General features: G+C 41.1%; 2 long non-coding RNA genes across 7 annotated transcripts in view; one reads left to right on the top strand and one right to left on the bottom strand.

The window, feature by feature from the left end:
• LOC148684838 (uncharacterized) overlaps positions 1-27,682 on the bottom strand; it is an 83,643-nt gene that overhangs the window by 3,890 nt on the left and 52,071 nt on the right. The window lies entirely within an intron of this gene.
• LOC148684839 (uncharacterized) lies at positions 1,242-26,120 on the top strand. 2 transcript variants are annotated; one of them, XR_015951474.1, is made up of 7 exons: positions 1,242-2,153; positions 2,376-3,928; positions 11,296-11,436; positions 11,638-11,732; positions 18,603-18,704; positions 19,354-20,362; positions 25,289-26,120. It is a non-coding gene; the product is annotated as an uncharacterized LOC148684839 (long non-coding RNA). The 2 variants fall into 2 exon arrangements; XR_015951475.1 differs by lacking the exon at positions 2,376-3,928 and having other exon boundaries at positions 1,242-2,076.

The following is a 27,682-nucleotide window of genomic DNA, read 5'->3' as shown; positions in this document are numbered from 1 at the left end:
GTAGTCAAATCTGGCTAGGTATGCTTGAAGAATTTGATCTTTACAAATTCCTCTACAAAATGACCTCATCAGTATTTCATGGACTGGTGCACAAATCAGAACTTAGGCTGCAAGTCTAACTACTTCTACTTAGAATTAAGTCCTATTAAATTCAGTAGGGCTTGCTCCTAGGAAAGTAGAGTTAGGACTGCAACCTTAGTTATCTACTGATTGTGGTACTTCTCCAACTATTGTGATACAGTAAAAAAAAAAATCAAAAATCAAACTGAACATGTATGTATTTACAACATGTCCTTTGAAGGGATTTTTTGTTAGCACCATCAAACTAATGTAGAAATGAAACAGAACATAATTTTATGGTTTCAAATATATGCAGAAGTGATATAGGCTGGAAATAGAATCTGTCCAGCCCAAGAAGTGTTTTTTTAAAAAATATTTTCAGAGGGAAAGCAACTGTTTCTTCTCTCTCCAAGAAACCTTTGACGCATCCAGAGATCCTCCTTACACCTACTACAGTGCAATCTGATTGAGGCTGCAATCCTATACACTCTTACCTGAGATCAAGCTTCGATATTTTATATTGCGGTGTAACCATGCATAGGATTGCTTTGCATATCCACGTAACACCTCCTCAACTCCATTTTAAAACAATCACACTTTTAACATCATGCCGAGCCAGAAGAACTTGAACGTTTGCTCATTATTTTGTGACAACTAAGTTATTGACCCTAAATGAACCTATGCAAAGCATTTTCATCTCCCATTCTTACTTTCTGGTTCATGCTCTTGTATGATAGGTTAAGGGAAACAATGTGTTCCCATGTAGCCCACTTCAAATACAAGCAGTTGAATTGGTGCCAGGAAATTTGGGTCCATTGTGTTCATAGGGGTGGGATTTTAAAAAAGCAACAATGTGAAGGCTCTGGAGCATGGAAAGCAGAGGATGAAATGTTACTCATGAGTAGCTTTAGGTTAAATCATGCCTACAACAGCCATATTGAAACACTTGATTTAATATCTTTTTATTCTTTAAAAGAATTAACTTGAAAGGTCACATTAAGGCTCATTCCATCAGAGACAAATCCTGGAAAATATCTCGATTCACATCAGTTCCCATCCGAGAGATTTTCAGAGCTACTGTTCACTCCGAGACAGTTAGAACTGTATTGTCTAAATTCAATGTTGCATAATAATTTAAAGTTTAGCCTTGTGGTTTCCCAGAACTGGTAAAAGTGACCCAGCCTTTGCTTTCTGCTATTTGTGATTGCGAAAGAGATTAGTGTTCTAGAAGAATTTTTGCTGAAAGGTCCCCAACACAGAAAGTCAGTGTGTTGTAGTGGTTGGACAATGGTCGGAGAGATCCAGAAGCAGGTCCACACTCAGCCATGGAGCTCACTGGATGATCTTGCTCTCAACATTCCTCACAGGGTGGTTGTGTGCATAAATAAGGGAGGAGCATGTATGCTCCCTTGATTTTTGAGAGGAAATGAGGAATATTAATAAATAAAACCAATAAGTCAGAGTAAGAAAGTGTTTACAGCTCGAATGAAGACGAAGAACGGATGAGAAGTGGCCCCAGTCAATATCCAGTAGCCTATGATGACCAAGAACTGCTGTAGAACTGCTGTAGAACATTCCAGTTGCTCGTCTGGTGACAATGACAAAGTCCCTGCTAGATTTGGATTATTCTGGAAAGAAATGACTGTTACAGTAGAGTGTGGCTTTTGTGCCACTCCCTGCTACATAGTGTTTGCTTTATCCACCTGAATCTTGTCTTGATTTTTGCTAGCATATCCAAGTTCCTTTCTTTCAAGCCCGATCTTCAGGAATGTTGATAGGCTTTGAGATTGTGACATGTGCAGGTAACATAAGAATCCTGTTACTCCACCTTCTCCAGCCCAGCTGCTGATTCATATCTTTCTTACACTTTCTTCTTCAAGGCCAGTATATTGATATGGGTTTGATGAAACTTGGTCACGTAGGGCAACTTGCAAGAGGTCGTGTTTATAAGAGGCACATGAACAACAAGCAAATTCTTTGTAAACTCTCATATTTGGGGAAATCTAAGTGTACAAGGTCAGTTGAAAAGGTCTTTTAAAACCATCTTTTCCAAAAGAGGTAGCATTTTATGCACATTTTGTCTTGTATGTGAGGTAGTTGTTGTTGTTTAGTCGTGTCCGACTCTTCGTGACCCCATGGACCATAGCACGCCAGGCACTCCTGTCTTCCACTGCCTCCCGTAGTTTGGTCAAACTCATGTTCGTAGCTTCGAGAACACTGTCCAACCATCTTGTCCTCTGTCGTCCCCTTCTCCTAGTGCCCTCAATCTTTCCCAACATCAGGGTCTTTTCCAAGGATTCTTGGAAGGATGTGAGGTAGTATGAGCATGTTATTTCTTTTACAGAAAAAGGAAAAGGAAAATAGCAAATTGGGATTTTAGCTTTTACATTTTTTCCATCTTTTTAAAATTATGGTTATTCACCCATACATTCCCTCTCTGAGTATTCATTTAAAAGGGAGGTTTTGTAATAGTCACATTTAATTTATCAGGGTGCAATAATTTGTGTTTCCCAATCATCTCACAGACTTTGGTTCATTATACTATTGTTTCACATGAGTAAGTTAGCAAAGTTTGGATTGATTGACTCTAATTAACTAAAACTGGTTCCAGGCTGTGCATCTATTGTCATGGTAGCTAGCCACAAAGCCCCAAACTGTTCCATAATGGCAATGTAAGGTAATATCAATATGAAAACTCTAACAAATTATTAACATTGGTTTATGCTACTTGAAGAAAAATAACTGAAGTGGGAGAGTATAATGGAGGAGGTACTAGTCAAAGCAATGTACTTTAAAATGGAGTTATCCGCCCACTACTGGTTTATATACTCCTAGGAATTCATCCCTGTCAAGAGATTGGATATTACAGTTTACACCAGGAGTTTTGAGGCAGTCATCAAGAGCAGTCCTACACAAAATGTGTTACACTATCAAGTCTTGAGGATATGATGAGTGCTAGCTCCTAGAGTTGCTGGTGAGATACACATCTGGTTACTACCAAGACCTGATATCTTAGGCAGAAATGTGGATCCAAAAATGGATTCAAAATCTGAACTTTAAATGGAATATTTAAAGACATATCTCCTCCATTATGTTGTGCTATGTGAATTAGCATTGTCAGAGGAGGCCCTTCTTAAGGTAACCCTCATTTGTTGCAGTGCAAACAGGAGTGAGTTGCTCTTATAGTACACTCTGTAGATTCCCCCCTCCTTTGGATTACCCTTGCCAAGTAAATGTGCCTGCCTGACTCCGTTGCCAGTTTCAGGAATTCATCAAAGACTTTCTGTTTTCGCTGTAGATTCTGTGTGTCAAACTGCAGGAGCTCTTGGGGAGCAAACATTTGCTGTTTATGAGTATAAAAATAAAAGACAAAGAAATGAACTCCGAGAGCTTGTACAATTACCTACTTGAAGTGTGGGTCAAGCTGACCCAGACCGTGACCATTCAGTGCTGTGTGTGTTATGACAAGGCCCTGGCTTTACCGTACTGCTTTACTGCCAACACACTGATGTGTAGAGGAAGCCTTCCCTGAACAGCTTCTAATTTTGGAGTACGGTAAATTATAGCTCAGACTGTTTTGACATGGTTTGAAAGAAGTTATCCTGAAAACACCTACATCAGGTATAAGGAACCTTTGGCCCTCCAGATGATGTTAATCTATGACTCCCAGCAGCCCTGGTCACTGTCCATTCTTGCTGGACCTGATGAGAGTTGTAGTTTGGCAACATCTGGAGGGCCAAAGTTTACTCATTACAGAGCAACTGTGGCAACGAAAGAGATTTCACTGAGAGTAAGGATGAATCCAGGCAAGCGAGAGGCATTGTCACAGCTCAGGGACATAGTTCACTCAAAGATGTCACGGAGCACAGTAAGTAAGGGATTGGTGTGGCTTGAGAGAGTATTCAGAGGTGGGTAGAGAGGTCTGTAGGATCACATTTGGGCATAGGCCTAAAGTTCCCCAACCCTGATGCCGAGCCTCTCATGTGTGATCATTAGCAAACACATTCCTAAGATGTGGCTATATAATTTTATACTAAAAGTGAATGAACTCTGCAAAGCCTGTGGGGTTCTCTGCGGTCCATGCTATATAATGTACTCCTTATTAACTGCAGACTAGAAAATCCTTACATTGTAGTAATTCTCTGTAATGAATACAGTTCTGAATTTCTTTCAAAGCTCATTCCAACCAACATGTCATTTCCATCTGAACCCAGTGTTGTGTTTCTTTGTAAGCAAAGAACGTCATACCTTGAAAGCTCTACATTAGCAAACAGTTTGCTTTTTCGTCAGCAGCAATCAGTTTTTGAATTCTTTATTTTTTTTAATCCAACTATGGTTCTCATGGTGTAGTAAATGACATTAGGCTTTTGTAAATTCTTGCAGAATATAACAGATCATTGGTTTTATAACACAGTCACTGTTTTTGCATTTTGATGAGATTATTAGATGCAGTCTTGAATACAACATCCCCGAATACTGTTAGTTAAAAAAAATAAAAGTTTACTAAATGGTATCTTGTCAACTGTATCTGAAAATCACCATAGTTCCTTTATTCTTCCCTTCATGTGAGGGTATTTTTGTAAGCTGATGAGTTCTACCAATATGAGGTTATGAAATCATTACTCTAATCTGTATTTAGGTTTGCTCCTAATGTGTTTATTAAAACATATACAGGGCAAAGAAAGTGGAATACGGTATGTTATCCTCTCCATGAATTTATTTCATACATTAACTAAAAGGAGATCAAAACAAGCATGTGTTAGTTAATTTTTGCCCCATCTACTACAAGAACTATTTTCAAGTTGCACAAACCGGCAGAATCAGCACAGTCTCTGTTTGGCTGATGGTTAAGATGCCACTACCAATATTTGACTTCACAACCAGGTGACTCTGGTGACTAATAGATATGCATTGCTGGTAGAGGTCACATAAACTTATGAGTAACCCAGGTGAGAGCCCTCAAAACTCAATGACCAGTTTTGAGCACAACCCTCTTCTCACTCATAAAGCCATGGTCTTTGGTCATTCTGAAATTGAAAGGGACATACAGGTCCATGAATATCAAAGCCAAAAGCATGCTCAACCAAAGAAAAACAAACAAGAAAAAGAATGTGTATTGTACTGGGTGTAGGGTGAAGAGAAAAATAATATATTTAGTCTCCCTGATATGCACTGTATCATAGTACATTTTATTTTCAGATATAAAATTAAGAAACATCAAGTTTTGATCTGGATGAAAAGTCTTGGGTGTCATCCCTTATGGAATACAGATCTTTCTCTCTCCTGTAGACAGAGTTTGACAATCCCAAATACTGTAACAGGAGTGTAATCTAACAATAATTATTTGTGACTAAGCCTCATTAAATTCAATGTAAATTACTTTCAAGTAGGTGTGCAGAGGTTTGGGCTGTAAGCTCCACTCAACTCAATGGGAACAATTCTGAACAAATGTGTATATGATCTGGCTGTACATCTCATTGAAATCACTAATGATCTGTTTCATAACAAATATTTTCCCCCAAAACTCTATGAACTATGAATGTGGGAAAGTCTCATAGACATCACTGGAACTTGAATACATAGCCAAATATATTAGTTGAAGGATATATTGTTTTCTGGAGTGTGCCTTATACAGTACACAGACTGTAGTGTAGGTCATGGAAGCTTACATAAAGTGGTTACATTTGGCACTGAAGCATTATTCCTGAGCAAGTTCAGACTCTAACAAAACATGTGAATCAAATGTTATCATCATTACAGGCCACAAAAGTAGGAGTATGCAAAATCTGCCTTTTCCTTATATTTTCCTACTAACATTGACTAGGAAACTACTTGAACAAATCTTAATTACAAAATGCAAGAATTTTGCTCTAAGAGCCTTTTTCAACAGAAGCACTGGACAAAAATGCCCATATCATGTGTCCAGCTGACATGTTCTGTTTCCTTTAGATTTTGACAAAGCACGGCCAGGTCTTCAACTTCACATTCTTTTCTTTAACTCAATGCAGTCCTGTCGATTTATATACAGTTGCAATCAAAATGATTCAACCCCCATTGGAAATCAGGTTTATTATATAAATTTACATAATTTCAGCTGTTTGCAAGAGCAAATCAGACAGAAGCAATTGAAATAGCTCAACCTAATGGATGTTTCTAGTGATGTATGGAAGTGAGAACTGGACCATAAAGAAGGCTGATCGCCGAAGAATTGAGGCTTTTGAATTATGGTGCTGGAGGAGACGCTTGAGAGTCCCATGGACTGCAAGAAGATCAAACCTATCCATTCTGAAGGAAATCAGCCCTGTGTGCTCACTGGAAGGACATATCCTGAAGCTGAGACTCCAATACTTTGACCACCTCATGAGAAGAGAAGACTCCCTGGAAAAGACCCTGATGCTGGGAAAGATTGAAGGCACAAGGAGAAGGGGATGACAGAGGACAAAATGGTTGGACAGTGTTTTCGAAGTTACCAACATGAGTCTGACCAAACTGCAGGAGGCAGTGGAAGACAGGAGTGTCTGACGTGCTCTGGTCCATGGGGTCATTTAGTCGGACACGACTAAATGACTAAACAACAACAACAAATGGATGTTTCAATTGGCTTCCCCAAATTCAGCTGAAAATGCAACTTAGACTGGCTTATCTAGTCTCACTATTCTTCAACACACACACCCCAAATAGAATCCCTCACAACAGCACAACAGCAACCATGGCCCTCCAGAAGCTGCTGACTCCAACTCCTATCAGCCTCAATGCATGGCCAATAGACAGGGATAATGGAAGTTTGAGTCCAACACCTGAAGGGCTACAGTTTCCCACCCCACCTGCACCACTTTGCCCTAGTGGAATTTTTAAACAAATATTATTTAGTACATTTTATATTCCACCAGTTTTTCACCATGGGAATTCAATGTGGTCTACATATGGTTTCCAGTTGGTGTCCCATTCAGGCACTGACCAGACTCAGACCTACTGCATCACAGTAGTTTAAACCTATGTCCTAGGACTAGACAGCATATACATTGCAGTCTAGTTTAATCTATAAGACAACCTATGAAAGGAGAATAAGGACAGAAGATGTAGTAAAATATTAACTTCGTTGAATCTTGGCATGGATTTCCATTCTCCTCTGACAACAGTATACATATCCATTCAGATAATAGACGATTTAAGTTTCTGCAATATACTGAAGTAGTGGAGCTCACCAGCAAGTGCTGAAAACAGAAGAAAATACTATGTTAAGTGCTGTGCTTTTATTTTCTCCTTTTTTATTCTGTCAGTGTTTTTATTGCTAGGATTGCTTAATGTGAGCATTATGTCTTGCATCAATTGTGACGAGGGGCAAGTGGCACTTCCACATAATTGTGCTTGTATGATAATCCTTTTCGTGTTGTTGTTTTTTTTAATGTAGGTGAATGTTGAATGGAAATTGATTAATCAATGGGATTTCCAATAATAAGGAATAAAGTAGCATTCCAATCTTTTTGATGTCTTGTTTAAAAATAATAATAAAAAGAAACTGGCTTCTGTTTTAAGAAGGGACATAAGAAGCTGCTGTTTACCAAATCAGACTGTTATTTATATTGTCTGGCAGTGGCTCTCCAAGGAGGGTTGAAAGAATTTGTCCATTTCAGCCCTCTCAGCTTCTCATTTTTCCAATCTTAAATTCAGTTCTCCACATTTCTGCAGCAATTAGCAGTTTTTCTTTTCAAAACTCCTCATGAGCTGTGACAGAATTCAGGTACACCTTGGCATGGTTAGAATGATGGCCATTCGAGAGGATGATTTCTTTGTGATGCATGGTTTATTTACGCACATATATACCAGCTGAACATAAGAGGGATAGACCTGCAGCACCAACTCTCCAACAGATCTTGTTCCCCAATTAGGTTTCTAGGGCCCACCCCCACCCCCCGCACACTGAGACATAGCTTTGGATTTAGCACATATAGCAAGCTAAGTATCTGTGTCTTCTCAGCAGAAGAGAGGGTTGTTGTTGTTGTTGTTGCTTAGTCATTTAGTCGTGTCCGACTCTTTGTGACCCCACGGACCAGAGCACGCCAGGCACTCCTGTCTTCCACTGCCTCCTGCAGTTTGGTCAGACTCATGTTGGTAGCTTCGAGAACACTGTCCAACCATCTCATCCTCTGTTGTCCCCTTCTCCTTGTGCCCTCAATCTTTCCCAACATCAGGGTCTTTTCCAGGGAGTCTTCTCTTCTCATGAGGTGGCCAAAGTATTGGAGCCTCAGCTTCAGGATATGTCCTTCCAGTGAGCACTCAGGGCTGATTTCCTTCAGAATGGATAGGTTTGATCTTCTTGCAGTCCATGGGACTCTCAAGAGTCTCCTCCAGCACCATAATTCAAAAGCATCAATTCTTCAGCAATCAGCCTTCTTTATGGTCCAGCTCTCACTTCCATACATCACTACTAGGGAAACCATAGCTTTAACTATACGGACCTTTGTTGGCAAGGTGATGTCTCTGCTTTTTAATATGCTGTCTATGTTTGTCATTGCTTTTCTCCCAAGAAGCAGGCGTCTTTTAATTTCGTGACTGCTGTCACCATCTGCAGTGATCATGGAACCCAAGAAAGTAAAATCTCTCACTGCCTCCATTTCTTCCCCTTTTATTTGGAAGAGAGGATTAGCCCAGATCTATTGTTTCCTTATATCACCTCCAGCCAATGTGGTGGGGTGTGGGGAAGCCTGCCCAGTTTAGCTCTCGTCTGAAAGCATCTCCAGCTGGTAGTTTCTCTAGCAACCAGTCACCTATATGTTTTAGTCTTGCAAAGAAATCATTAGCAGATCTGGCTATAGCTATGGACTTAAGAAAGAGATTTGTTTGACCACTTAGCAGCCTCACTTTCAACAAAAAACCCATACTACAGATATAAAACCACAGGCTTGGAGGGGACCCAAAGAAAGAATCCAAAACAACCAACCACTCTCCCCCACCAGTCTTAAAGCAGTAGGAAATCCTTTTTGCTTAATAGAACAACATGACCTATGTCAATATATACAGATCATTCTATACTAATACAAAAATACGTTGAATGATGCCTGCAGTATGAAAACTAGGCATGCCATTTCTACTTAAGTTCCCTAATAGTGCCAAGGGTGGCAGGCAACATGGAAAGATCCCTAAGAGCTGTGTGGCTTGGATGGTGAATAAGTTGTTTGAACAACCACAACTTACCTCCCATTCTTGCACAGGAGAAGCATAATTATTTTCAAAGAGTAAATGTGTAAAATGATGAGGAACCATTGCTATAGCACTGTTATAAGATGCTAACTGGTGATGTATTTAATCCCAGAGATGCTTGACATTCAAAGAGTGAGTGATGTACGGCAGAGCATTTGTATGGGCCATCTGGAGATGTACACCAAACTCCACACTTGATGAGGAACTGAAACTTCTGATTCCAAGACCTAAATATGCATCAATCTCGGCTCTGGTTTTAATTGATTCCTAACAAGAAGAATTTTGGCAAACCGCAACAGGCTTCTGTGTGAAATGCCTCTGTTGTTACAATATCATAAATTGTTTTTAATCATTTGCACATATTATCGTGTGATGGCAACCACAGACCTGTTGAAATGAATATAAGATTCTGATTAGGGGGGGGGGAAACGCTTTTGCAACTTATTTATTTATATTAAAACTTATGTTTATATATATTATATTTATTTATTTCATATAAATTTATTTATATTATATTATTTATATTAATTATATTAACCTGCTTTTCATCAAAGGAACAATGCCAGGGCAGGGTACATGAAAGATGGAAATTGTGAATATATCTTTGCTCTCACATTAGCTTTTACAGAATCTTTTCCTGTGTACAGGAATGCTGCTAATGTCCTCAAGAGAATGGACTCCTCTTTAAATCTTTGTGCATTTCATGTGAAGGTCTGGAGTGGGTTTCTGAATGAATTCAGTTGGGCACACTTCGAAGCCTCCCTGTGATGAGGAACCATGAAGACATTTCAGAGGAATGCCTTTAGAAATACCCTTTAGACCTTTGTACTCAACATGTCAAAGTCTGATGAGGCACCTGTGCACCCAGGAATGTTGGGGACCAGGCATGTGTGCATGCCTGCCCCCCACCCCATTCTTTGCGAATAGGAACGGTGTTGCTCCCTAACCTACCAGTTCAGCTAATTTGTTATCATCCACCAAATCATTTCCTTATCCCCATCATCATGCACCCCAGTACCACTGGTTTCATCTTTGAAGCTGGAGGGCCCTGTTCCCTCCTACTTGATATGGGACATGCTTTTGAATGAACTTCCCTGAGAGATCAACTATGAGGCATTAGCATGCAAAAATGAGTGTTGATTTCTGTAAAGTCCTGGAATTCATTACTACACCAAACAATGCACACGAATATGTCCAGGCCTTTGCCAAGTTACAGAGAATAGATGAACAGCTTGCATCTTTTTATCGGCATCCCGGAGAGGGGTGGTATTATTTGGCAGGGGTGTGTGGGGGTGCTCTGGGCTTCTGTGTTCTTTCTGCTACTAAAGAGCAGCCCCGTCATGGAGCATTCTTTGCTGGAAAGAGGAGCCAAGAAGATGGCCTTGGCAAAGTAGAGGAGAAGCTGCAGTCTGCCCTGTCTGGTTATTTGATGCTGCTGGTGGCAACATAACAAGAGACTAGAACCCTGCTTAGTGGAGCCTGTGCTGAGCATTTCACTTTCCTGACAATTAATCTGGAAATCTTCCTAACTTATACATCTGCTCATCTAATTAACACACTGCGGGATAAAGCTAAGTAAAGATGGACTGAAAAGAGGATAATTTCGTTCTTTTTCCTTTTTTTACTTGCATTTCCCTTAAAGCTTTGGGAGATTCCCCTGCCTTTGCCAACAAGTGTTTGGCTGCCACAGAGACAGACAGATGTGCACCTCTCCACCAAATAGTCACATCTGTGCTCTCTGTGCCCCATTAATGCCTTACCTACCTGTATAATATAGCACTGGACTGGGTCTTTAAAAAAAAAGATATATGTGTGCAGCATTCAAGAGTTATGGCTTGATTTCAATTATACTCAACTGCTTTCAGTCCACCTGCGTTCTCTCAGACTTTTTCCAGTCCTACTTCTTAGAAAGTCTTTTGTTCCAAAGTGTACTCTCTAGATTTGCAATTTGGTGGAGCTGCCAACTAGAGAACGCAAGTAATGAATGTCAGGTCAACTACATTTATAGCCAACAAATATTTGTTTCCTTTGCAGGTATGGGGGGCTATAAAAATTGGCTATAATATCCAATACATCTCTGTCTGCCTGCTGAAATGTAATGCGTAAATCAGAAACATTGATTTTATCTGCAGTCATCTCTGTATATTGGAGGATATGCTTCAGATTGCGCCATAGGTAGGATTTGAAAATTTCTCTTTTCTTTTCCTTTCTTTTCTTTTTGTGCAGATCTAATGTCCAAATCCACACTAAGGGTTGTATCCACTTTTAGTCAGAGTAGACTCATTGAAATGAATAGGTGTGTCTTTTCTGAGCAGCTGGTGATAACCCTATTTCTACTATTTGTGCTGCATGACATTTTCTTTTCTTTTTTCTCAGCATTTCCATTGGACTGCACCATCATTCCCTCATTAGCAAAGAAAACTGCAAGGGAATGGCATGGATTAACTACTACCTATTCAAAGGCTAGAAATGTAAGCAAATGTATTAAGGAATTAAATCCCATTGAACTCTGTGTATTTTACTTAAGAGTAAACACACTCTTTGATCACCTTACATGCTGCTGCTGCTGCTGCTGCTGCTTTTTTCAGTGGGACATTGGGATGAAATTCTTCTCAAAGCACAAACCTTTGAGAAAAAACACCATACCAGGGACACAGAGGATAAACATCTTTAAGGCAGTTAGTTCCTCTTGAGATCGCACACTACTTCAGAGTCTTCATGCTTCAAGACATACATTAGCCAGGGCTTGTTCTGTACCTCTGTCCCATCCACTTGAACTTCATTTTCCTTTCTGCTTCACCAAAGATATTTATCTTTGCTGCCATTGCCATAGAGAAGCCAGATTGGAGGAAGGAGACAGACAAATGTATACCGCATCAATGGCGAATTCATTGCAGCGGGAAGGTGCAGAATACAGTGGAGGACAGAGAAATGGAGGAGTGGCTGGAGAAAACATGCAGAAATATGCATGAGATTGAGAGACACAGGGGAGTCATGGTCATCAAAATGCAAAGCATTATTTAGCTCTAACTCTATGTTTATGACATCACTGATTCGAAGTGCACAGACTGATATATTTGCTCAGTTCAGAGAAGAGGCTGGATGAAAAACAGAACAAAATATTTTCCATATAGTCCACCTAGGTTGCTGAGTGGAGCCCTCCTAACTGTACCACAGTCTATTGAGGTTGCGTTGGCCAGGGTTCAAAGGCGGAGCTTTGTTGTGGCACCTATTTTGTGGCATGAACTTCCTATGGAAACCGGGTGAGCACCAATGATGGGTTGCTATTCCAGACAGTTTTGGTTTTTTTAATCACTTTACCCTGCTAGTTTCCTGACTGTTGACATCGAGTATGTTTATGTTTTGTTTCAGCAGCTACTGAAATTATATGGCAATCTGGATGTTTTAACTGTTGTTATTTGATTATCTTAAAGCTTTATGTATATTATGAAATTGGTGTTTAATTTTTAAAGATAAAAATAAGAAATATGAATAAGATCTTTGAAAAGAAGCATCAGTAAAAAAAGGAGTAGTGTGAACACACACCAAAGCACTGCAATAGCACTTTATTATTATTATTATTACTATTATTATTTATTAAATTTGTATATCCCCTTCATCCATAGATCTCAGGGTGGTACACATCATAAAAATACAAGATAAAATTTTTAAGCATACTCAGCCATTCTTTGATCCTGACTTCTGATGCCATATTGGGCCTGTGTTTTCAGTAGGGTCATGACCACTTTTGCTGCCACATTTTATTATATAGTTGCCAGAAAGTCAGAAGTGCAGAAGAGGGATTAGCACCAGAATTCCAAAGGTCCTTAAGCCATCTAGATCCATTTGAAGCACTTCATCATGTGACCTCAGATTTTTGAATGACACCTCCCTGGTTGCACATCTCAGTGGTCTCAAAGTCTCTGAGCAAAAAAATCTAGAAGACTCATGCTTCTCAAGGATATCTGGCTATTAGTTAGCTGATAAAGAAAGTTAATATTCCTTTTTGCTAAGTGAATTATATTTCCTCTCCTTAAATATCCACCTGTGACAGAGGTTTAACCAGTGGTTCAGGTAAAGTATCCGTGGCTGATCCCAGCATCACATTTTCATCCACATTTCTTATATTCATTTCCTTATCTTCTTATTACCTTCATCTTTGCTAGGCACAGGATAATAGAAAAATGGAGATAATGAAGGATACAAAAACATTCATTCTGTCATGGTTGGATATTTGATTTTGGTAATGAACAACCAAGGCTCTAATATAATTGGCAGACTTACTTGCCTGTGCGTGGGCACTTAAACAGAGAGGGTATTTTGACAGCCCAGCATTGATTAAATTGGTCTTTAATTGAAGTAACCAAGTCTTAGCAATGCTGTAAATACTACATTAATTTCAAAACAGTGTTAATTGCAAAACATTTATTAATGAAAATAATTCAACATTATTTTCATAATTGCTGATTAAGAAATTGTTTTGGTCTTAAACTGTAATTACATAGCAATTATATTTTGTTTCGTTATAAATATACTACAAGTATGCTACAGTTACCACTGTGTGCTACATGAGACACAGCCTTTCCCTCCACAGTGGTGGCTGCTTAATTAAAATATTAATGTTGTCCTCATATTCACAATACTTCCCATACTTTATATGTCAATATGCAATGTAGTGCACAGTGTGTCAGACACACTTCAGTTAATTTCTGGGAAAATAAAATAATGTGCAAGCAAAGTAACTACCATAGTGGTATTTTTCTCTCTGCCCAGGCAATGTGATGATGCTGGCATCACACAGCGCTTATAGGATAATATAGGGGTACAGAGAATGGATAGTCCTTGTCCTGCTCTAACTTGGCTCAAGGTTCCCAGGGACAGCCGGGCTAAATACTGGAATGGCACATACTGGAATGGCAGGATCAAGTCCAGAAAAGAAGAATGAAGTCCAATGGTCAAGTAGGCTATGCTGGATCACAACCCGCAAGGGAAGGGAAGGTCTGTCAGGACCCAGGAGAGGTCACTGTGGCAAGGGCTAACTGGAAGTCACCCAAAGAGAGCTGTTGACTCAGCAGCATGCTGAACCCTTCTGAAGATTAGTTGGTTAGCCAGCTGTTAACTTCATGCACTCTGAGCTGCAATCTGTTTCTTAAAGGGCCATTGCTTGATTTGGTAGCCTCTAGATCAGGCATCCCCAAACTTTGGCCCTCCAAATGTTTTGGACTACAATTCCCATCTTCCCCGACCACTGGTCCTGTTAGCTATGGATCATGGGAGTTGTAGGCCAAAACATCTGGAGGGCCGCAGTTTGGGGATGCCTGCTCTAGAGCCTATGCCATGGGAGCAATGAGAACTTCATCAGGGGTGTGCCCTCTGAATCTGGAAAAAAAATCAAGCAAAGCAATGCTCTTTGACTTGAATGGTCCTGGAGGTTATGCCTGCCTAGGCAATTCCTTCTTCCCTTCCCTGAGTCTTCCTCTGAGCCAGAAGGGCACTGAGGCCAGGCAGCATTGTGATTGTTCTTCAGTTATGTGACTGTGCCCTGGATACACTCCAAAACTCCACGTGGTTCAAATGCAGGCAGTGAGTTCCATGAGAACAGAAGTGCCCTGAGCTCTTCATACAATAGGACATGCACAGCACCAGTGTGCCTGCAAAGCATTCCAGAAACTAAAGAGACAAACTTGCAGAGTCCACTGTGCATATTGGAGTCCCAGCATATATCTCCTAGCTATCAGACTGGTTTAGGTCTGACCTGAAATCTATATATGTGTTGAGGAAGGGGATTATTTTGATGTTTGCTCAGGGGTCTGTGATTTTTCTCAGCAGACCTATACATAATAGTATCTGACATTTCAAGGGAGAAAGTGTACTTCATGGAGAAGCAAAAAGAAAACAACATGCCATGTAACTTGTCTACCCATCGCCTCAAAATGGGAATCCAGTGTTTGATTTTGTTATTAAATGGAGTGCAAAAGCATGGCTAGGGGTGCAGGAGTGACATTTCTGCTCTAAAATAAGATCTAGAGGGTGTATTCTAGTGCCAGTTTTGCCCAATGTTTACTTGATTTCTTACATTCCAGATTCAGGGATGGGATCTTCATGGACTTTTAACATAGGGTTGTGTCTATGAGATTATAAAAGCTAGACTGTATAAACCAGGTACAGCTTTAATTAAAGAGAGGCCAACTATCCTCTCTCACCCCCAGAAAGTACTGTATCTTCATAATGAATAGATGAAATGCCCCACTGATAACTTCTACTGTGGATTCATTCCTTCATTCCTTTATTTCTTTATCCCTTCAATTTCCAATCTGCAACTGAAACTTCTACAATGTTTTATTGAACTGGATATCAGAAGACATCAATTTGCGACAGCCTCATAAAAAATAAAATAAAACTGTGATACAGAAGAGAAACCGCTGTATCAGACACACTTCAGTTCCCTTCTACCCCTACCTCAGTGCTCCCGTCAGAAATATCATCAGCCACTGAGGCTGGAAAACAAAATCTCAACTCAAATGCTATTAATACAATAGTCTGAAACTTTCAATACATCCTATGCCTGTTCTAAAATTAAATATTCATTGGTAGCAAGCTTATGTAAAAGGGTGCCAGAGTTCAAAACACGAATGCATATAGGAGATAAAGAGGCAGAGAGAAGGGGAAAGAAAGCAGTAGAAATGAAGACTGTGGCCAGACTGTTCTGACTCTGATTGCCGTGGATGTTACCAATTTGAACGCATGTTAGGGATACATAGCTGAGCAAAATCCATGTAAATTGGGGGTCACAAGTCATATGCTTTAATTAAAAAAAATTACAGGGACTTTTTATGGTCATGAAATGGGATTTCTAGTTGTGTCATTCAGCCTTCTTATCACACATGTATTATGTGCATTTTGTCAGGCATTGCCAGAGAGGTGCAGAATGATCAGCTTGCATAGCAACTGAATTATGCCCATAATTGGGCCTAGAGTCTGTAGCTTGATGTTGGGCAGTAAATTGTGCATCTCTCTCTTTTTTTGGTTCTTCACATAACAGACCTTTGGCAATAGCTTATTGTAGCTTATTGTAACAGGCAATGGATCAACATTGAAGTGTTTATCTTGTGATAATTACACTGCTTTTTAAAAAATGAAATGAAATGAGAGTGTATTATCAAATGGATTTGCACCAGGTACTACAGTGGAAGCTCTGGACTGGATACTCATTTCTGCAACTTGAAGCCATTTGCTTCAGCTCCAAAAAAAGGAAAAAAAGCCTTTAAAATGCCACCAAAAGAAATAGATGAAACCTTGCCCTTACCAGAGTATTGCAATGACCCCTGTTGACCCTTTAGGAGCCAGGAGGGGGACGAGCGAGGGCACTGCTATTAGGAAATCACTAATGACCCCATTACCTCAGTTAGAACAGACACCAGAGCATGTGTTGTCCCCTTTCATCAGCATTTGGCCTGTAATGCAGCAATTCAAAGGGTTGGACCATATGACAAATCTAATCTAACCTGGGTTGTGCTTTAGTCTTATGATTTGCAGATGTTCAGATCCTCTCCACATTCATTTTCAAGAGAAGAACTGTTCTCCTTCATATATACCAGTACAGTATTGCTTATGGTTCATGCTGGGTGCCGACCTTATCCCCTGATTGGCTTTGTGTCTGAGATACCTTTTGGATAGACCATTAGGTCGAAGAGAAGGAATAAAACAGCCAATTAAACATTCGTGCCCATAAATGCATCCTGTGTAACTTAATAATGCCCACTTTTTCTCCCCTTCCCCACCCTTTTACATGCTGCATTTGAAGAACTCTGTCCAAGAATATCACTAGATGGGGAAAAATGCATGTGCGCGCACACACACACACACACACACACACCACATCATCTCAAAATTATTAAAATCTCTGTGGGAATTCATGATTAATTTTAAGGCCTGACAGATTAAAATACATTATTATGTACACTCTAGTGCATCCTTTCAGATATTTTCAGAATCTGATTTTGCTCTCTTGATACACACCAATGATTCTACATGTATCTAGTAGATTGCAAGGAATAGATTAGCATTAAAGAGGCAGTATTGTGTTGTTAGGTTGTTATGTGTAACTTGTGCTTATACATTAAGAAAAATGTACCTGGCATTCCCTTGGACATGACCAGACCCCATAAAAAAAGAAAGCATTATTAATAGTTGGTTGTAATGCATTTGTGGCAGCGCATCTGAAATTCTGACCTTTAGCATGGTAACTGGCTCTTTTTATCTGGTTCTCTGGCTGACTAAGCCACAACAGTAGCCTGATTAAATGTGGGGAACCAAAGGTTTGTTATCTATACTTCCTAAACAGAATCCTAACTTTTCTTTCCCCATAAGACCTAGAAGGCATTTGCAAAGGAAATATGAAGCTGTAAAATGAAAATAGCAATGATCAGTGTTTCATATGGGATAATTTGATTATCTATTTGATAATCTGTTTGATAATGTGATGTGTTTTCATATGGGGCAATTTAATTATCTGTGAGTAGAACAGGGACCTCTGCTCTCTAGTTTAACCTAGGTTGGTACAAATCCTTTTGCCAGGATGTAAGTAAATGCACACATCCCACCCAAGCAAAAGAGTGGGAAATTTCAGGTCACTAAATAGTTTGACCTTGGACTAATCACATACCAATAACCTGTGAAAGGTGTTTCTTTTTAAAAAAAATAAAATAAAATCCTGTATTAGAAAATTGATATCCCACTTTCCCCCCCCAAGCAATTCCGAACTATCTAGCAATAAATAAATACTCATAAAAACATACTGTTACATGCCACCCCAATCTCTACAAGTGGTGCAAGATTTCAGGGGTTGCAGATGCACTTCCCATGGTCTGTGGTCTGTGTTCCCTTTTGGGACAACGAGGCATAGTGGAGACTGTAGTGTCTTTATGTTCTATGCTTTTATTTACTCATATATACAACCTGCACCTAGATGGACAGATTGCAGAGCATTCACATCCTATGAAGTTCTGGCTTCCCCCAGCATTGCATTCAAAGGACAGCAAAAACCCATTCTCTGTGTCTCTCAGCATGTCATCCCCAGCTCACCCCACCTTCTCCTTCTCCTTCTCATGATCATAGAGTGAGACAGTATCAAATTAAATGCTGAAACAAAGTCATCCCAATAAGAATGGCAACTGTCCTGAATTTCCAAATGTCATATTAATGACACATGGGTTTCATGAGTCTAAACCGAACAGCATACCTTGCCGTGGTCATTGTTGGTGGGTACCTCTTTGCGTAGTACAACAGTATGCATGTAGTTTGTAATGTGAGAAATTTAGCGTCTGTTTTTGAATTTGCAGGTGCAAAATACTGCAACAAGAATGGATGGTGACTTGCACAGGCTGCTCAATTGTTCAACAGCAGGGCCTGGCATGGTGGAGTCATGGCAGAGCAATTCTAGGGTAAAGTATGACAAACCGTATTAAAAGGCAAGGGGCATCCCATGCACTCTTGACAAGAACCAGTGCTTTTTATATATAGAAAAACAGGTGCCAGTACTCACCATGAAGTTGTTACAGTAAGTGCCACCCTTTTCAACAACAACAAAAGAGGTGCTGGTACTGCGTACCCAATAGTACCCCCTGGGGGGAAGCACTGACAAGAACCTTTACAAATAATAATATTCAACCCTCCTAGTCTGCCAGACTTTTATGTGGTCAGACTGCTATGTATTTAAGGGGAGACAATACACGTATTTAAGTGTGAATCTATTAAAAACTGTGAGATGCCATGACTCAATGGTAGAACACATGCTTTACATCAGAGGTGAGGAACCGCTGGCCCTCCAGATGTTGTTGGACTCCAGCTCCTATCAGCTTCAGCCAGTATGGCCAAGACTCAGGGATAATGGGCACTGTGGTCCAGCAACATCTGGAGACCTGCAGGTTCTCACCCACTACTTTACAACTAAGAATCCCAAGTTCAATTCTCCGGGGGTGGGGGAGTCACAGCAAGTCCACCTCTGCTGCAAAGCAACTGCCAAAGTATATTTTCTTGGCTAGAGGCCCAACACCTTCATCAATATAATGCAGCTTTGTATTTTCACCACAGAAGAGCCTTGATCTACTGACCCCAACTAGAGAAGATTAAAGGCTTCTTGACTGGTTTCCTATACAACAATAGAAGGCATTGTGATTCTTTGGTATTTACTTCAACTGTTAAAAGGTAAAGGGACCCCTGACCATTAGGTCCAGTCGTGACCGACTCTGGGGTTGCGCGCTCATCTCGCATTATTGGCCGAGGGAGCCGGCATATAGCTTCCAGGTCATGTGGCCAGCATGACAAAGTCGCTTCTGGCAAACCAGAGCAGCACATGGAAATGCCGTTTACCTTCCCGCTGTAGCGGTTCCTATTTATCTACTTGCATTTTGACGTGCTTTCGAACTGCTAGGTTGGCAGGAGCTGGGACCAAGCAATGGGAGCTCACCCCGTCACAGGGATTCGAACCGCCGACCTTCTGATCAGCAAGCCCTAGGCTCAGTGGTTTAACCACAGCGCCACTTCAACTGTTATGGGAAAGAAAAGGGGCATTGCCACCCTTCATGGAAGAATGGTTAAAGGAATGGATGTTGCTTCAGCATCTATATGGCAGCAGAGAAGAAAGTTATACTTCAGCTTCATCATCTTCTGACCGTGGGATTGTGTAAGGGGTCAGCAAACTAAGGCTCACGGGCCAAATCAGGCCCAATTGCCTTCAGGATCCAGCCCACGGACTGTCTGTGGATCAGCGTGGGGATTCTGTTTGGGCTGCGCCACTTTTTTTCCTGCGCCATTCAATTTTTCCCCCTCCCTCACACACACTGCGGCGACGCCTCCTCCCTCCCTCCTCCTGGCTTCTCCCTGCCCTGCCTAGAGGAGGAAGGGGGCTGGGCTGAGCTGGCTGAGTGCCATTTTAAGCAGCCCCTCTCCAGAGCCAGCCCTTTCGCACCACTCATCTTCCCTCCGCCACCGCCGCCCTGGCGCTCCTGTGGGCCAGAGAGCGGAGCGGAGCGGGCGAGCTCGCTCTGCCTACCCATGAGAAGAAGAAGCAGCAGTGGTGGTGGCAGCAACCCCAGCGAAGGTAAGCGCAGCGACTGGGGCTGGGGGGTGGGGAGGAGGACTACTTGCCCCCTTGCCTTTTCTTCCAGCTCCCCCCCCCGGGTGCCACTTTTCCGACCCGCCACAAGGTCTGAGGGACAGTGAACCAGCCCGTGGCTAAAAAAAATTGTCGACCCCTGGATTGTGTTATCCAAAGCGGTCCCATCAGGAGGTGCTGGACTGTAAGTGAGGGCAATACATGAAAGGTATTTGAGACTAAGGGTGTGCTCACATTACCAGCTTAAAATGCATTGGGGGTTACCCCGCACCCCTGCATTTCAATCACATTTGCAGGTCATTGTACACATTAGTAAGGTTGGATTTGTTTTCAGTTTGGCCACTGTCTGTCCACACCAGTGAGCAAAGAGGGGAATGAATGTCTTCATTTGGTTTGTTTCCAAATTGGATAAAATCTGGTTTAGGGGAAATGCATCAAAATGCAGTATTTCTCAAGAAACTACAGGATAGAAAAGGATTGTGGCTAAGGTTGTGTGTACATGGCTTCACTAACCACCAGTGGAAGCATACTGGATGCAGAGTAAATGCATCCTGAGACAATTGAGCTGCAATAGGTTGCGGTCATTTTCATTTGGCAGGTGATGGCTACAGCCAAAGAGAAGTAATCAAAATAGATTCTAATGTTCTGCCACTCAGCAAGTTTGCACATTCTGAGTACCACATCAGTCACCACACCACTGAAAATTGGCACACTCATCAGAAGCCATAGTGAAAGAGACCAAAGCAACACCATTAGTTCTAGTCATGGGGATGAATGAAACAAGAATATTATTATACATATGAGTTCAAGCCAAACGTTGGGAACTACACTCCTCGGAACTTGCCAGATATGATTACATTAATCTCTATCATTTCACTCCTTAAATGGAGACAGAAAAGCAGTTGTCCCCACTGAAAAATAGCAGAACATATTTTCCAGTAAGCAGTTAATAAAACATGTCTATGGTACATTGTAGAAGGCTTCCAATGAATAGGCCTCACTCTTGAGCCAGACTCCAGTAGAAACAAGTGCCAAAAGACAATGAGGCAGATGAGCATTATATGTGTATTAGTGCTGAAATGAAAAATTGCACCAATTCAGAATCTGACAAGTTTCATGCATTCACAATTGACAAATTTGGATTTGAACATACAAATGGATATGGAACCAGGGTTTCAGGCACAAAATGGGAGTGCAGCCAAACATATGTTTCACCAAAGAAAAACTTGTCGGGGGGTGGTGGTTTTGTGGCAAAATACAAACTTCACATTTGCAAAAGCTGCAAATGGATTTTTGTGACCTTTTGCAGCATGCAGTGAATTTATTTTAGAATTTATATCCCACTTCTCCACATATTATTTAACCCAGATGTTCAGAGCATTTGTGAATTTTTGTTTGAATGTATTGCCATTCATATTAATGGTATTATAGATGTTTGCCTCTTAGAAAGGACAGTGTGTGGGGGGAAAGTTCACTCAAGTGTCATAAGGCAATACCTAGCCCTGGCTTCATGTTTCTGCTATAACCAAATATAAAACACCACAACACAGTATTTGCAACAACCTGTGCTGTTAATGCAGTGCTGCACAGTGATACTAGAGAAAATGAAACTGGTGTCACAACCTCTACCTGGGCAGCAACTCAGAGTCATGAGATGAGGAGAGCACAGCCAGAACAGAAGGAATAGCTGGGGAGACCATGTAAAAGTGAGGCCCTGACACAAGCCATGAAACTCAGCCAAGAGAATGTACACCAAGAGACTCCTGAGCAGGAACCCCCAGAAAACACAATCCCTGAGCCTGAGCCTGAGGTCTCCACCAGGAGAGCAGGGACGTGGCACGCATCCTGGGGGCAGGGCCAGGGGTGCGCACTGCGCAGGGGCGGGACGCACATTTTGGGGGTGGGGCGGGCAGAGGTGATGCCGCCCCTGGGATCGCGCCGCTCAAGGCAGCCCACCCCCACCGCCCCTATCTTCCTATGCCCCTGTAGGAGGGAATTTAGGAGAGGCAATGAGTGCTACCGGTAGGTCCCAGGCCAGGAGACTGCTCTAAGCTCTGCAGGAAAGAAAAAGGGCATGAATGGGGGTAGTCTGAGAAGCGTAAATGGCCTCATTTAGGTCTTTCCCCAGGAAAACCTGAATTGCTGTTCGCTCCAATTCATGGAAAGCAGCAGGAGAAGAGGAAGTATGTACTGTATAAGCCCTTAGTTGGAAATGTTGCTCTCTTGGAGCTCTCCGGGGTCCTGTAACTCCAGCTTTACCCGCTTGCTTGCTAGACTTCTTTGTCCTCGGGCATTCTGGTGTCTGCCCCTGGGATATTGCTTCTAGTCAGGACAGAACAACTGACCATAAGTGCACCACACTTTTTGTTTGGGATCTGCCATAGTAGAAGAAGCTGGCTTGACTGTTGACGTCACAGGTTCTACAGAAGTACCTGGTCAATATTTCAGCATTGAAATATTGATTGATATGGCCAAATATGAAATATTAGCTTTTTAGGAATCAAAGGCAATTAACGATACTCCAAAGGTTTCAGAGGAGTAGTCGTGTTAGTCTGTTGCGGCATTCTGGCCATAGTGTTCTGGACAACTGCAGTTTCCAAACTGCCTTCAAAGGCACTCCTATGTACAGGGCACCCAACCTAGAAGTGACCAAGCCATAGATAAGTATGGCTAGATTATTTTTGTACAGGAGAGGTTGCAAAAAACAGTGTGTCAGTCTCAACCAACAGAAGGTCCTTTATGCTGCTGAGGCTACTTGAGCCTAAGGTGATAAAGATTAATCTAACAGCATTCCCATATTGCACATCTGATCTTTTAAATGAGTACAACTCCAGCATCTCCAGGTAGGACCAGGGAGAGAGCCCTGGTTGACATCCTAGAAAATCTCTGCCTTTTAGCTGGACAAAACAATGGTCTAACTCAGTATAAGGCAGTCTCATATGTTTTTAGTTTGGCAATAAGCTTTAGAACATTCTCGCCTGTTACTATTACCTCAGTTCTGCAAACTCCATTCCTGAAAATGTCAAGGCATGAGTGTCTGCCCAGAGTATCTATGTTTGGTTTCTTGACTTCTCTGGTTGTTCCATGACCAACTGTTCTTCCTTCCTACCTACCATCAGACTGACTGGCTGAGACAGTTGGCCTTGGAAATATGTGTCACATGTGGAGAATAAGACTAATTCATCACAGTTGATATATATATTCAATGAGTGGGTATCCAGGAATTTTGCAGTATTCACTGTTCCCATCTTCTCTGCACCTTTAAGGGCCTTGCTTTCACTCAGGAAGGCTGAGTCTTTGACTTGGCATCCTAATGTTTCTTCTCCAGCTGTTTTTATGTTAACCAACAACTAACTTTTCTTCAGAGAGTTCATCAGCTAATTTGCCTGCCTTGGTGCAGCCTGATCAACAGCAAGAACGAAGAGTCCTTCATGAGGGAAATATAATTAAATCCCAACCTTATATATCACCAGGATATTGCTGGAACATGAAATTGATTTTTCCAAAAGTCAAACCAGAGTTAGCATGTTGTTCTGACAGAAGAGCAACTGGAACATGTTTACTTCATGACTCCCTCAGATCGTGTTGGAATACTAGCTCTTACCACACAAGGAAATCCCCATCTTCTTTACTGTTCAACCTACATCTTCCCCATCCCACCCATCCCGCCACACACACTTTTCTAAGGTGATAAACTCAAGGGCAAGAGAGAACAAGCAATAAGGTGATCTTGTCATGCAGCTCAAGACTTTTAAAGCACATTAACTGTAATTTTTAGTTAGTCATAATTTAGTGAACCATTAAAAGTGACCCAGTTCACTGAACTGAACTGAACTGAACAGATGGAATTCCACCCTCAGTCTGCTTGACTGGTTTTTTGAACAATGCAAACTCTTCTTTCAAAATCCCCTCCTAAGAGCTTCATGCAACATTCGGTGGATGCTCTGGTGTCTCTCTCTCTCTCTCCTCTTTGGCTCTGCAGTATTATGTAACAAAGAAGACGGCAGATATTATTCACATCCTAAGACGCTGCTTGCTTTTTCATTTCCTTCTCTTTCTTTCTTTTTTATTTTCTTTTTTAAAAAAACCTAGCTCATTTTCTCATGCTATGACTTTACAGTTATAAATTAAATAATTAATTAAACAGAAAATGGGCTGCCAGATTCCAGCCCTTTACAAACTACAGCTCTTTTACTATGTTAATGAGACTTCCTTATGCCCATGCATATAAATGTACTCCAAGGAAGATTTGTCATCTTCCTCACCCTCACACTAGACCCGCCCCTCCCCTCAGAATGGGCAAAAGGACTGAATTTCTAACCTAGGGCTGTGTGGCTGTCTTCTCAGTTCCTGCCCATCAGTATGCCAATTCCTCTTTCCAACAAATGATGTCGCAACTTCCAGGTATTTCATTGGAGTGTGAGTGTGTGCCAGTGATAAACAAAGGGATAAATATTAATCTCCTACAAAAAGATGCATGCTGCTACCGGTTTTTTCAAGTCATCTAAAGTATACCAGGGTCTCTTGATAATGCACACTGTGTAAGTAGCAAACAAAAATATTGACTTCACTGGTTTGGCTCTTTTTCATACATTTTTTCATACATTTGATACAAGTTACAGTCCAAGCAAAGTACATGGCAGTGACTGACAGAACCAAAGTGTTTTGCAGCCAAATTTAAGAATAAAAATAAGACTCTTAGAATATGTTGAGATCATGGGACATGAGTCTGGAAAGACTAGTTGTGGGACATTGAAGACGTCTACTTTTGTAGTTTTCCACTCTTTTTCCTGTAAAAGTTAACATTCCTGTCAGGTATCCAAAACTGCTCCTGCTGTCTATATACATGTTTTATGTGCTAATGACAATGTAAATTGTTAATAATAAAAGTAAATGGTGTTTTCATTTCAGGGTCAAAAGCATCTCTGGTAGACTCAGAGTGTTCTTGTTCACCAGAATGCCAATTATGGGTTTCCAGTATGTCTTCAGGGGAAGATGTGAACATACAGTGGCACGGAAAAGTAAGGCATTATTTGCACATGTGTGTAACTACACATTATGTCACACATTTAATTAATTAATTGCAAAATAGTTCAGCCATTTCAAGAACACCTGCCCCCCCAAAAGTTATCTTAAAAACAAAAATTCAATTTAGCGGAAATCCTTTTGAAACATACCAAAAATGTATATGTTTGTGATAGTGTATTATGAAGTATATTCCTTACTGTTTGCATGACAGCAACTGAGAGGAAAAGGTGTGTGAGGTCTATGTCATCTATGGGTTCTATTTCATGAGAGTTCTTGAGAAAACTTACTGCTTTCCATAGGTCTCAATGAATCAACAATTACTGTACTGTATATGCTCTTCCACTAGTAGTTAGGATTAGGTAGCAACAGCCATGCTATGTACCACTGAAGGAAATGAAATATGGGAGAGAGTCTCTTCTCTGAAAAAGCAGAGTAGCCAGTATCCCTCCAGTTCCCATTACTCTCAGCTGCAGAAGACAGAAGACATTTTTAGGTGTGTCTACACAACCAGCAAGCATAGTTCCAAGAGTGAGACAGGAGAAACAGGCAAAGTGGCACCCATTCCACTGCACACATCAAGTAGATGATAGAAAGTGTTTGCACTAATCTTCTATGCAGAACCCACAATGTGGCTAAGCACTGGAATATACTGAAAGGGTAACTTATAGAAAAACTTGTGGCTGATGCAAATAAAGATTCTTCTGATCTGATCCCACTGAGTGGCACTTATTTTTTTAGTATGCACATTTAGGACTGTGCTGTTAAGCTATATTTTAACTGTGTTTGGATAAGTCAAGTCTCATGCTTTACAAGTAACAAGTAACCCCTGTCAAGAACTATGCTTTAGAAACATAGAATCATAGAGTTGGAAGAGACCACAAGGGCCATCCAGTCCAACCCCCTGCCAAGCAGGAAACACCATCAAAGCATTCTTGACATATGCCTGTCAAGCCTCTGCTTAAAGACCTCCAAAGAAGGAGACTCCACCACACTCCTTGGTAGCAAATTCCACTGCCGAACAGTTCTTACTGTCAGGAAGTTCTTCCTAATGTTCAGGTGGAATCTTCTTTCTTGTAGTTTGAATCCATTGCTCCGTGTCCGCTTCTCTGGAGCAGCAGAGTTGTACACTAAAGTTATACATGCTTTAGTTTGAGATGCTATCAAAAAGCGCCAAGGAGCTTGATATTAGGATTGGAAACACAATATTCTGTCAAAACAATTTTGATGATTTGCAAATTGCCAGTCAATTTGCACCATTATCACCCTCATTCCAGTAAAAAGGAAAAAGGTATACAGAGGTGGTTCCCAATTATTGGTCTGTGGACTCCTAGGGGTCCACACAACCCACCCAGGGGGTCCATGGCACCATTCACAAAATAAAAACTACCATAGAGATATCAAAAGTTTCAATAGTAGGTGGTCCATGGCTTGGCTTTTTGAAGAATATGGGGTCTGCAGTACTTGGCTAATTGGGAACCACTGATCTTCAGCCAAAGTGGGTCTACTGTTGAGTAGCAGGCTGCCAGGTTCCTTTCTGAGCACAGCAGTTAAATCCCTCTCTCATTTAATAAAATATTGGCTCAGTAGACCCAGAGAATTCCATGTAAACTTCCTACAAATTATAAAGCACCATCCCACTTTACATATATAGCATGTGATTTCCCTAGCATCTCATCATTCAAAACATTAAAGATGTAACAAAACAAGAGACACTCCTTCATCCCAGAAGGAAGCAGCTGTATTCCAGTCAGAAAGCTGTTCCACATGTTACATAACAGCATACCCAATTTGCTACCAAGAGTACACTCAGTGGGGAGTCACAGCCAATCATGGATGTTTGATTGGTGTACCTGAATGATACATGTGTTTACTGCATTCACACTTTCTATTTTGTAGGACCTAGGACATTGTATGTATACACCTAAAAATATAAAGTGTGGGTGCAACTAGCACAGCTTTCAGCTTCACATGGCTTCACATGTCACTTTTAAAATGTCTACCTGAGACTTAGGTGAACAATTTAAATGTAATGTGCTATGTGTCCCTAAGCAGATTTGGTACAGTTGGCCTCCCATTCAAGTGAATCTTAAAACTCCCCAAGATATTGTCTCTGGAGTGCCCCCAACACACCATGCTTAGAGACTAGCAAAATCCTCAGCCCACTGGATCAGTTCCGCTATCGGATTGTGCCCTGCTAATGCACAGACAACCCATTCTTTGCCTCTCCAATTCAGTTTTATTAGGATAAATTTAACAGAATAAAAATAGGCAGAAACC

Source organism: Zootoca vivipara, chromosome 8 (genome assembly GCF_965207765.1).
Source record: "Zootoca vivipara chromosome 8, rZooViv2.hap1.1, whole genome shotgun sequence".
In the NCBI taxonomy this organism is placed as follows: domain Eukaryota; kingdom Metazoa; phylum Chordata; class Lepidosauria; order Squamata; family Lacertidae; genus Zootoca; species Zootoca vivipara.
Note: the sequence above shows the minus strand (reverse complement) of the source record. Positions and strands in the feature narration are given on the sequence as shown.